Source organism: Antechinus flavipes, chromosome 3, assembly GCF_016432865.1.
Source record: "Antechinus flavipes isolate AdamAnt ecotype Samford, QLD, Australia chromosome 3, AdamAnt_v2, whole genome shotgun sequence".
Taxonomy (NCBI): Eukaryota; Metazoa; Chordata; class Mammalia; order Dasyuromorphia; family Dasyuridae; genus Antechinus; species Antechinus flavipes.
The window spans coordinates 80,549,641-80,558,835 of NC_067400.1; the positions used below are offsets into that span (position 1 = coordinate 80,549,641).

Below are 9,195 nucleotides of genomic sequence, written 5' to 3' on the forward strand. Positions count from 1 at the left end.
TGAGGATGGTGTTGGGGGAGAATCAATTTGGGCTGCTATGATCAGAATGGGCCTGAGTATTTGGTTTTTCAAGGCTTGGGTCAGGTGCCATGTCCTTTAGAAAGTCCTTTATGATCCCTGTGGTTATTTTGGTTGTTTTCCTTCCTTTCAAATTATCATGCATACACTCATCTGTTTAGACAAGCTACATGGTTAGAAAGCAGGTCTAAAAGCAGGAAGAGTTGAGTTCAAAATCTGACATATATTGTCTGTTATCCTAATAAATCAAGTAACTGTCATTTAACTAGGCAATTCTCTAAGGCAACAAAGTGGAGAAAAGAAGTTAGCTAACATTGGAAGAGTTTCTTTGAGTTCCCTATTACAATAAAATCATAGGTCCAACCTATAGCCCAACCTTTTTATGTCTTGTATTTTCTCATAGAATGTAGCTCCTTGAGGGGAGGGATTCTGTTTATAGAGAATATCTTATGAATAGCATGTGTTTAACACATGCTTGTTGAATTGATTTTATGGATGTGGTGAAGGAGAAAGGGAGAGAAAGAGAGAAGGAAAGAAAGAAAGAAAGAAAAAAGGAAGGAAGAGAAAGGAAGGAAGGAAGAAAAGAAAGAAAAAGAAAGAAAGATAGATCATTTGCTCTAATTATAGACATTTGCTGGAAAAAACAGGGACATGATTATAATAGCATCAAAACAGGCCCTTCAGACCTCAGCCTAAGAGCACATACATGAGAGGATAAGGCATCCTTAGTTAGATCTGTTTGACAACTGATGATACAGTAATAACTCCACCTCATAGCCAGACTCAGGAATAATCAGGTGGGAACAAAGAAACAGAACTGGGAAACTGAGTCAGAAGGATCCTACTTTAGGCAGAGACTAAGCTCATTTCCTTTCAGCTTTTTGGCCAGATAAGTTGTTCACCTAGACATTTCAGAAAGCCATTTTTTGAGTAATTTATGGCATTTCTTTCTAAGGATGGGCTACTAACTTAATTATTAGGCAATCAAATTAAGAACTCAAAAGAATATCAGTTATAGTCCCAAGAGATTTTATCTTTATATCCAATAAATCATTCATTTATATAACATGGTTTTTGCTAAGCACTTTTACAATCATGTGGTCTTCACAACAACAACTATTATTTTTCTTGACAAATCAGAAAACTGAGCAGAGATAAAATAATTTGCCATAAATTACATAGCTAATACATATTCATAATTGAGACAGAGAATGATGGTCTTACCAAATGCAGAGGCTGACTGGTTTTCTGAGTACTGCCAGGGGTACCAGAATTCTTCCCAAGCAGTTTCCTGGAAAGAACCTGTTGAAAGCTGGGGTGACTGGTGCCAGGATATCCCTTTGATGGTAGTTTTGGGTGCCGGGGCTCAGGGAATGCTGACCATGGAGCCTGACCCCCACTCCTCCAAAACTGGGTTGGGGAGGTATTTAGGCAAGGTTGTGTGGGGGTCTTCATGGTTAGCTTCCCCTATTTCTGCAGGTAAGGCAGAATTTTAATTCCACACAGTTCTGAGATGAGAAGAGTTGGCAATAGAGGGATTTGGGCTATATTGATTGGGCTAGCAATCCCCACAACTGAGATACACTCAGGACCACTTTGAGGAGTGGAGTGGAGAGGGCCCCATAATACCTTTTGGAGTGCTTTCCCAAAGGAGTAGAAGGGACTCCAGACAAGATAGGAATCAAGAAAGGGTTAGCAAAAATTGCTAATTATCTACCTTTTTTTTTCTTTCTTTCAGAATGGGGTAAATTCCTGGGGTAAATTATCTCCAATGTTTTGGGAATTTTTCTTGCAATCTTAAAATAACTAATTGCCAAACTTCTTAATCAGTGCTTTCAAAATTTTGAGAATTTGCTAAAATGTTTTGCTCTCAAAACTTTTGAGAATCTGGAAAGAAGTTATTTTAAGTTTAATTAGCTATTTTTTTGTGTAGTCCCCAACTTGGTCAGAGTTGAGGTACACAAGAAAAAGTTGTCTTTTAAAGAAATTGTCCCAGCATTCTAACAATAGCATAAGTTTTTTTTTTTTCCCCCATGCTGGTTGCATTTTAAATCTTTCCAGGTAACACAATCTAGCTCACAGAACAAACATGACACCAGCATTCTGCACAGAGATGTAGACACAGACAAAATGACATGAAAGAGGGCTGTCCTATCTTTGCCAAAAGCCATAAAATTGCCAAAAACTATCCTACAGCACTTTCATCTTCTCTGGCATCCCAGATAAGGTGAAAGAGTGGTAAAGTTTCCCTAGGAACCTTACCAAAAATTGCAAGAATTTCTCAGTCTGGGCATCCCCATTCAAGCAAAACTTGCTGAGTGTGGAGCTTGTGGTAACCTAGACAGGCCTTCTACCAGTGGCTTATGGTGTCCTGCTATAGGACTGTGGCAGAAAAAAAAAAAAAAAACTGAGAGGCTTATTCTCCAATTGATAAATGGTCAAAGGATATGAATAGACAATTTTCAAATGAAAAAATTGAAACTATTTCTAGTCATATGAAAAGGTGTTCCAAATCATTATTGATCAGGGAAATGCAAATTAAGATAACTCTGAGATACCACTACCCACCTCTCAGATTGGTTAAGATGACAGGAAACGATAATGGCAAATGTTGGAGAGTATGTGGGAAAACTGAGACACTGGTACATTGTTAGTGGAATTGTGAATTGATCCAACCATTCTGGAGAACAATTTGGAACTATGCACAAAAAGTTTTTAAACTGTGCATATTCTTTGATGCAGCAGTGTTTCTACTGGCTTATATCCCAAAGAGATCTTAAAAGAGGGAAAGGGACCTGTATGTGCAAAAATGTTTGTGGCATCCCTTTTTGTAGTGGCCTGGAACCGGAAATTTAATGGATGCCCATCAATTAGAGAATGGCTGAATAAGTTATGGTATATGAATTTTAGGGAATATTATCGTTCTGTAAGAAACAATCAGCAGGTTTACTTCAGAAAAGCCTGGAGAGATTTACATGAACTGATGCTGAGTGAAATGAGCAAAACCAGGAGATCATTATACACAGCAACAGCATTATATGAAAATCCACTCTGATGGATGTGGCTCTTTCCAACAATGAGATGATTCAGATCAGTTCCAATGGTCTGGTGATGGAAAGAGCCATCTGCACCCAGAGAGGACTGTGGAAATTGAGTGTGGACTGTAACATAGGATTTTCACTCTTTCTATTATTGTTTGCTTTCATTTTGTTTTCTTTTTCAGTTTTTTTTTCCTTCTTGATCCAATTTTTATTGTGCAGCAAGATAACAGTATAACTATGTATACATATCTTAGATTTAACATATATATTTTACCATATTTAACATGTATTAGATTACCTGCCATCTAGGGGAGGGGGTGGGGGAAAGGAGGGGAAATTTGGAATAGAAGGTTTTGCAAGGGTCATTGTTGAAAAATTGCCCATGCATGTTTTGTAAATAAAAAGCTTTAATTTTTTTTTTTTTTTTTTTTTAATGAGAGGCTTACCTTGACAAGGAGGGAATCAAGCTGAGGAGGCCAGATTCTCCCTGTACCGGGCCACAAAATATTGAGGTTGGGAAGAGGGGACTCCAAAAGTTTGGGATCACAGACTAGTATTTTGAGTGTCTCAAAATCATTTGCAGGCTTGAATCCATATCCAGTCAAGGGGCAAAGTTTGTAATTGAAACACCACTACAAAGCAGGCTGAATTTCCAAGAAGAAATTAGCAAAGAAACAGAAGCAAGGAGATTGATTTATCCAGCTTTCTATCATTGACATGCTAATTCTGTGTCCTATAGGTAGGACAAAACAGTGGTCTCCAGAATTTGGTTATCACTGATCAACAGATTATTTATCTGACAGTCAGCAATGAACTGAGGAGTGGTCTAGGGAATCAGACAGATTGTCAGAACAATAGTATTCCTAGCTTGAGTGTTGGGGGGGCAAAGCCAAAGGACTTTGGAATCAGATAGCTTGCCAGAACAGAAGCCCCCCAAGGTCAAGGGATCCCCAAACCACTACTATATTTCCCTAGAAGCTGTATCATATTCACTCAATAAAACTGTCTTCTTTAATGGACTAGAAACACACAAAGACATTTTGATCCCTCTGATCAATTAGTCAGTCAACAAGTATATATTAAATCCCTAATAGGTACCAGGTACTATGTGCTAGGCTAACAAAAGGAATATTAGTCCCTGCCCTTGAGGAATTTATAATCTAAAGGGACAAAGGGCAGATGTATATGTGTATAGGTAAATACAAAGTAGAAAAATATAATTTGGTGAGGAAGAAAATCACTACCAGCTAGAAGAATCAGGAAAGACTTTCTACAGAAAGTAAAACATGAGAACCTTAAAGGAAATAGAGTTTCTAAAAGTCAAAAGTGAAGAGGGAGTACATTTGAGACACAAGAGAAATCCAATACAAAGACATGGCAGTGGGAATTAGAATATTTTGTGTGAGCAGCAGAAAGTCCAGTTTGACTGGACTTTACTACATGTGAAGGGAAGTAATTAGACTAAAAAAGCAGATTACTGCCAGGTTGTGAAGTGCTTTACATGATAAATAATAGAAATTAATTTATTGAAGAGTATCCCAATCAGCCTTGGGTTTTGAAAAATCCTGTATGTTAGGGGTTGTTTTACCCTTGAAAAAAATAGTTAAGATTTTTCCATTAGAAATTTCTTCAATTCTTTTTCTTCACTACCTCCACCACTATTCCCAAAGGTCAGGTTACCTTTCTATTGCTAAGAAGAATTGCTGCAGTTTTCCCTAAAGCATCATCAACATGGCTACGAATGACAAAGAGACCTCCTTCAGAGGAATACAAGTGCTCTCATCATTCAAAGAGCCTGAGATCCCTGGCCTGACTGAACTCACATTCCCAATGTCAGGAAATGAGTTGCATAGCCACTGGCCAAGACCAGTTTTAAATATTTTAAGGTTGTGGTTTACTGGATAGAATTGAATTTAAAATTATCTTTGAGGTATGACTGTGAACAAATGAGTCATAGGCTAAACTCCAAACAAAGACTATGTCTCTTGTTGATATTGATTGTAAACTTAGCCCTGAGTCCTTAATTTCTCCCTTTGGGTCTTAGGAATTTATGTTATATAATAGGATAAAATACCCAAACTTTATGCTCAGCTGTTAGTCTTCTCTTTTACCTCAGATATTTCTAGAGCATTTAGTTTGATTTCCTTTTCCTTCTCTTTATCTGATACAATATTCAGATGGACATGTATTCTATTCTCTCCACATCCTACCCATTCCCAGTTGATTCCTTGAGGTCAGAAATTATACATATTTTTTTGTCTTTGTGTTTTATACATTTTCTACCACAATACCTTGCACATACTAGGTGCTTAACTAATATTTGTATAGTGAATAAGAGGCCAGCCTTCAACACATGCTCAAAAAAGAGCATGTCTTTCCTATTTGGTTATCCATAGTGTTTATAATTTATATTGCCTGATTATAATCTAATGCATGGAGATTTAGTGAGTCTGCTTCCAGCCATGTGTGATAAGGCATCCTTTCCTCCACTACAGAACATGTGCATATACCTGCTGACTACTTCCTGATAGCATACTGTATGGTGAAGAAAAATATTTTAATTAACCCTTGAGTCAGCACACAAAATGTTAAAGTAGTCTATTTTATTTTGCTCTCCATGGCTTTTGAATAAAAAGGATTGCTGTGGGCCACGTGGAGGAAGAGACAGGCTATCCTAGCTCCCACCCACCCACCATGTATTCCTGAACATATCCTATTGTATTTCTTCTTTCATGATCTTAGAAGTAGCAAAGATCATTGGAACTTGTAGCAGTGATATTTGTAGCAAGGAATCGAGTGAGGAGCCAGCCCTGAGGAATAATATATTTGACCTAGCCCAGCAAAGGACTGGTCAGCAAAGCCATTTGAACAAGGGAAAACTCTGCCCCAAATTGAATTTAGTTGGAACTTCTTCAAGGAAGGAAAGGACTCCCTAAATCAGAAGTCAAGAGGTATCCCTCGGTTCCTTTGTCCCTCCCATGTATCTCTTCAGTACCTTTATACTTCAAGTTTGAATTCACTCTCCCCAAGAACTCTGAATATATAGGAGGCAGAATGTCTCCTGTGCTGTACCAATGACTTTAAACTTGAGCATACTCTCCCCAGAGAAGAATATACTCTATGGTTTGGGGGATAATTTGTTAATTTCTGTCTTTCCAATATCTTCTCAGTAAATATCCATTTATAAAAATACATTTATAAAAAGAAAGAAAGTAAATTTATGTTAACTAATTAATTGATACTGGCAGAGAACACTTGATGAGGGGTGGCTAATGAGAAATATTATTAGAAACTACAATTTCTTTGAGTTATTTTTAGAATTTAGAGAAGAATAGTCAACTACTTTCTATCGGTGTTTTTGAGAAAAGAGAGAGTAAGCCTAAAGATGTACATGTTACATTTGTTAAATTACAGAAGATTGTTAATATTGTTAAATATATCTGTGTGTGTAACTTTATACCTGAAATGCCTCTGAAACAATATGTATGAGGGAGACAAGAAGTATGTGGAAATGTCTCCTTTCAAAGATTCATTCCAGAGAAGTTGCCAGTAAATGAATCCTAGTTTATCTTGACTGATAAAATATAGGGGAAAAAATTATTGACTAATAAAATATAGGGAAAAATTGATCCCAAAATATTAAATTAAAAAAATAATTTAAAAAGATTTTAAATATGACAATATGTCACATTTAAAAATTCAGATTTTAAAATGCTGTTTTAAAATAACTATTAAAAGAAAAAATGGATTTCTGAGAAAACAAAATATTTGAAATAAATCATAAAATATGAATGCAAAATAGAAGGCTAGTTTCAGGAATTATATTCTATAGGTAATTCAAAATTTCTGTTCTTTCACCTAAGAGTTTGGGGTCCACAAATACTTTTTTTTTTCTCTCTGGCTTGTGCATCTACGGAAAAAAAACATATTGATGCCTTAATTGCTGCCATTTATTGGATTGAATAGTTCATTCTCAGAAGCTCTCCTATTAAGTGGTCTGCAAGTACAACTTCCACACAGCTTTTCCCCAAGAAGCTATAATAATAATAATAATAATTTGCAAGAGTGGAGACAATAGTCATTACACAGGTTCTCTTCCATTCAGATGAATTTCTGTTCTGAAATACTGTCTATTGAAAAGGGAAAAACAGAAAATGAAGTACCCCCCCCAAAACCAAACTGATGTAACAGTTTACTTTTGTAGACCCATCATAGGAATGGATCCTCTAACAAGAGTATGTTCTCTTAAATTCCAGACAGAAAATCATCTTCAGGGCAACCTCGTAACTACTGAGAAATTCTACAAGTTCTCAGTAAAACATGAGAGTATCTCATCCTCTCTTCATGGGGAAGATTCCTTTCTGATGTCTTTGAAAAAAAGGATGATGTTTTATAATCTCATAAAATTGTCTAGGGAACTCATTGGATTTTCCAAGGTTCAACTCCATTACACAACTGAACAACTCAACTTATCTTAGAGGAGGAAGAGGCCTGGGTTCAAATACAAAGTGGTTGTATGATGTGGTAATCACATGAGCAAGTTCAATGTTCAGATGATCTCTTTTGGTAAAGGAAGTTGCCTTCCAGATTTCCCTTAAACTGATGAAATTACAAATTTGGTCCAATAATCTTCAAGCACAGTAACTGTAACTCACAAGTAGTAATCACACACACATAAAGGTGTTAAGGAGCACATTTATAAAGCATTTCTATGAGGAATTGAAAAATTTCAGGTAAAGTAAATCTGATTCAGTCTGTCTCCAGATTTATTCATTCTAGGAGCAAAATTCTCTACGATAAGTTTCCATACTGAGTACATAAGATAGCACAATGACCAACTGGGGCTTGAAAGTAAATAGCAAATGTTTTTATTTTGGCCAGACACTTAGAAGGTCTTCCCTGTAATGGGCTGAGGCTTGAGATAATGCACTGAAGTCCCAAGCACATGAGGCTAAATAGTAATTGGACCATATTCTATTAATATATAAGCTTGGAGAAAGAATGGCCCCACCCACTCTTTGTGCAAGTCCTGATGTGTTGTATAGGAAATGACGATTTTGGTGGGTGGAGGCAGAGGAGTGGAAAAGGAAAGGGAGGAGAGACTGTTTGCTTTTGCCATTGCAATGACCTTTCTGTTTGTTTCTCTTCTTCTTTTTGCTTTTGCTGAGGCAGTTGGGGTTAAGTGACTTGCCCACGGTCACACAACCAGGAATTGTTAAGTGTCTGAGGCTGGATTTGAACTCAGGTCCTCCTGACTTCAGGGCTGGTGCTCTACCCACTGAGCCATCTCCTCCCCCTCCCTCCCCCCCTTTTTTTTTAATAAATCAACATTGTGTTGTAAAAGACTCTTCATACAAATCAACACCGATACCAGAAGTGGTTAAAGTGCTTCCAGTGACTTCACCTGTGGATGATTTCAGGCAACCTCAGTATAGCAACAATGGTAACTTAGTGATGTCTACAAAGAAACCTTATGGGAAAGGAAGGACGTCAAGAAGAGCTAATCAGGACTATTATGAAACCGACTATATCACTGGCGGGGGATCTTGTGAAGAACTGGATGAGGACTGGGACAGGGAATATCCTCCAATAACTTCAGACCAATAGAGACAGCTTTATAAGAAGAATTTTGACACTGGCTTACAGGAATACAAGAGTTTACAAGCAGAAATAGATGAAATCAACAAAGAGCTCTCCTGCTTGGATAAAGAGCTAGATAACTATCGAGAAGAAAGTGAGGAATACATGGCTGCTGCTGCTGAGTATAATCGACTAAAGGAAGTGAAAGCATCTGCAGATTACAAGAATTAAGAAGAAATATTGCAAGCAGCTGAAAAGCAAATTGTCTCATATCCAAAAGGTGGTTGCAAATTACGATAGACAAAAAACATAATTAGTGACTAGAAATTTTGAGAAACTTTGGGCTATATACTTGCCTTCTCTGCAAATGACTTAACCAATGTTATCTGAAGACAAAGTATCTCTAGCATTATAATCAATGAGAGGAATATCTCTTTGTGGCCTTTATAGAGTTTTGGTAGCTACAGCTAAGTCAATTCAATAGCATCAGTGTTGATACCTTATAATGCTTTTTGGTAACTTAGCTTTACATTCTGACATTAAGGATTTTAGTCTT

At 36.9% G+C, this 9,195-nt stretch overlaps 1 pseudogene; it reads left to right on the top strand.

Annotated features, from left to right (window-relative positions):
• Positions 1-1,232: 1,232 nt before the first annotated feature.
• On the top strand, positions 1,233-8,952 carry LOC127557035 (occludin-like; annotated as a pseudogene).
• The last annotated feature ends 243 nt before the right edge of the window (positions 8,953-9,195 follow it).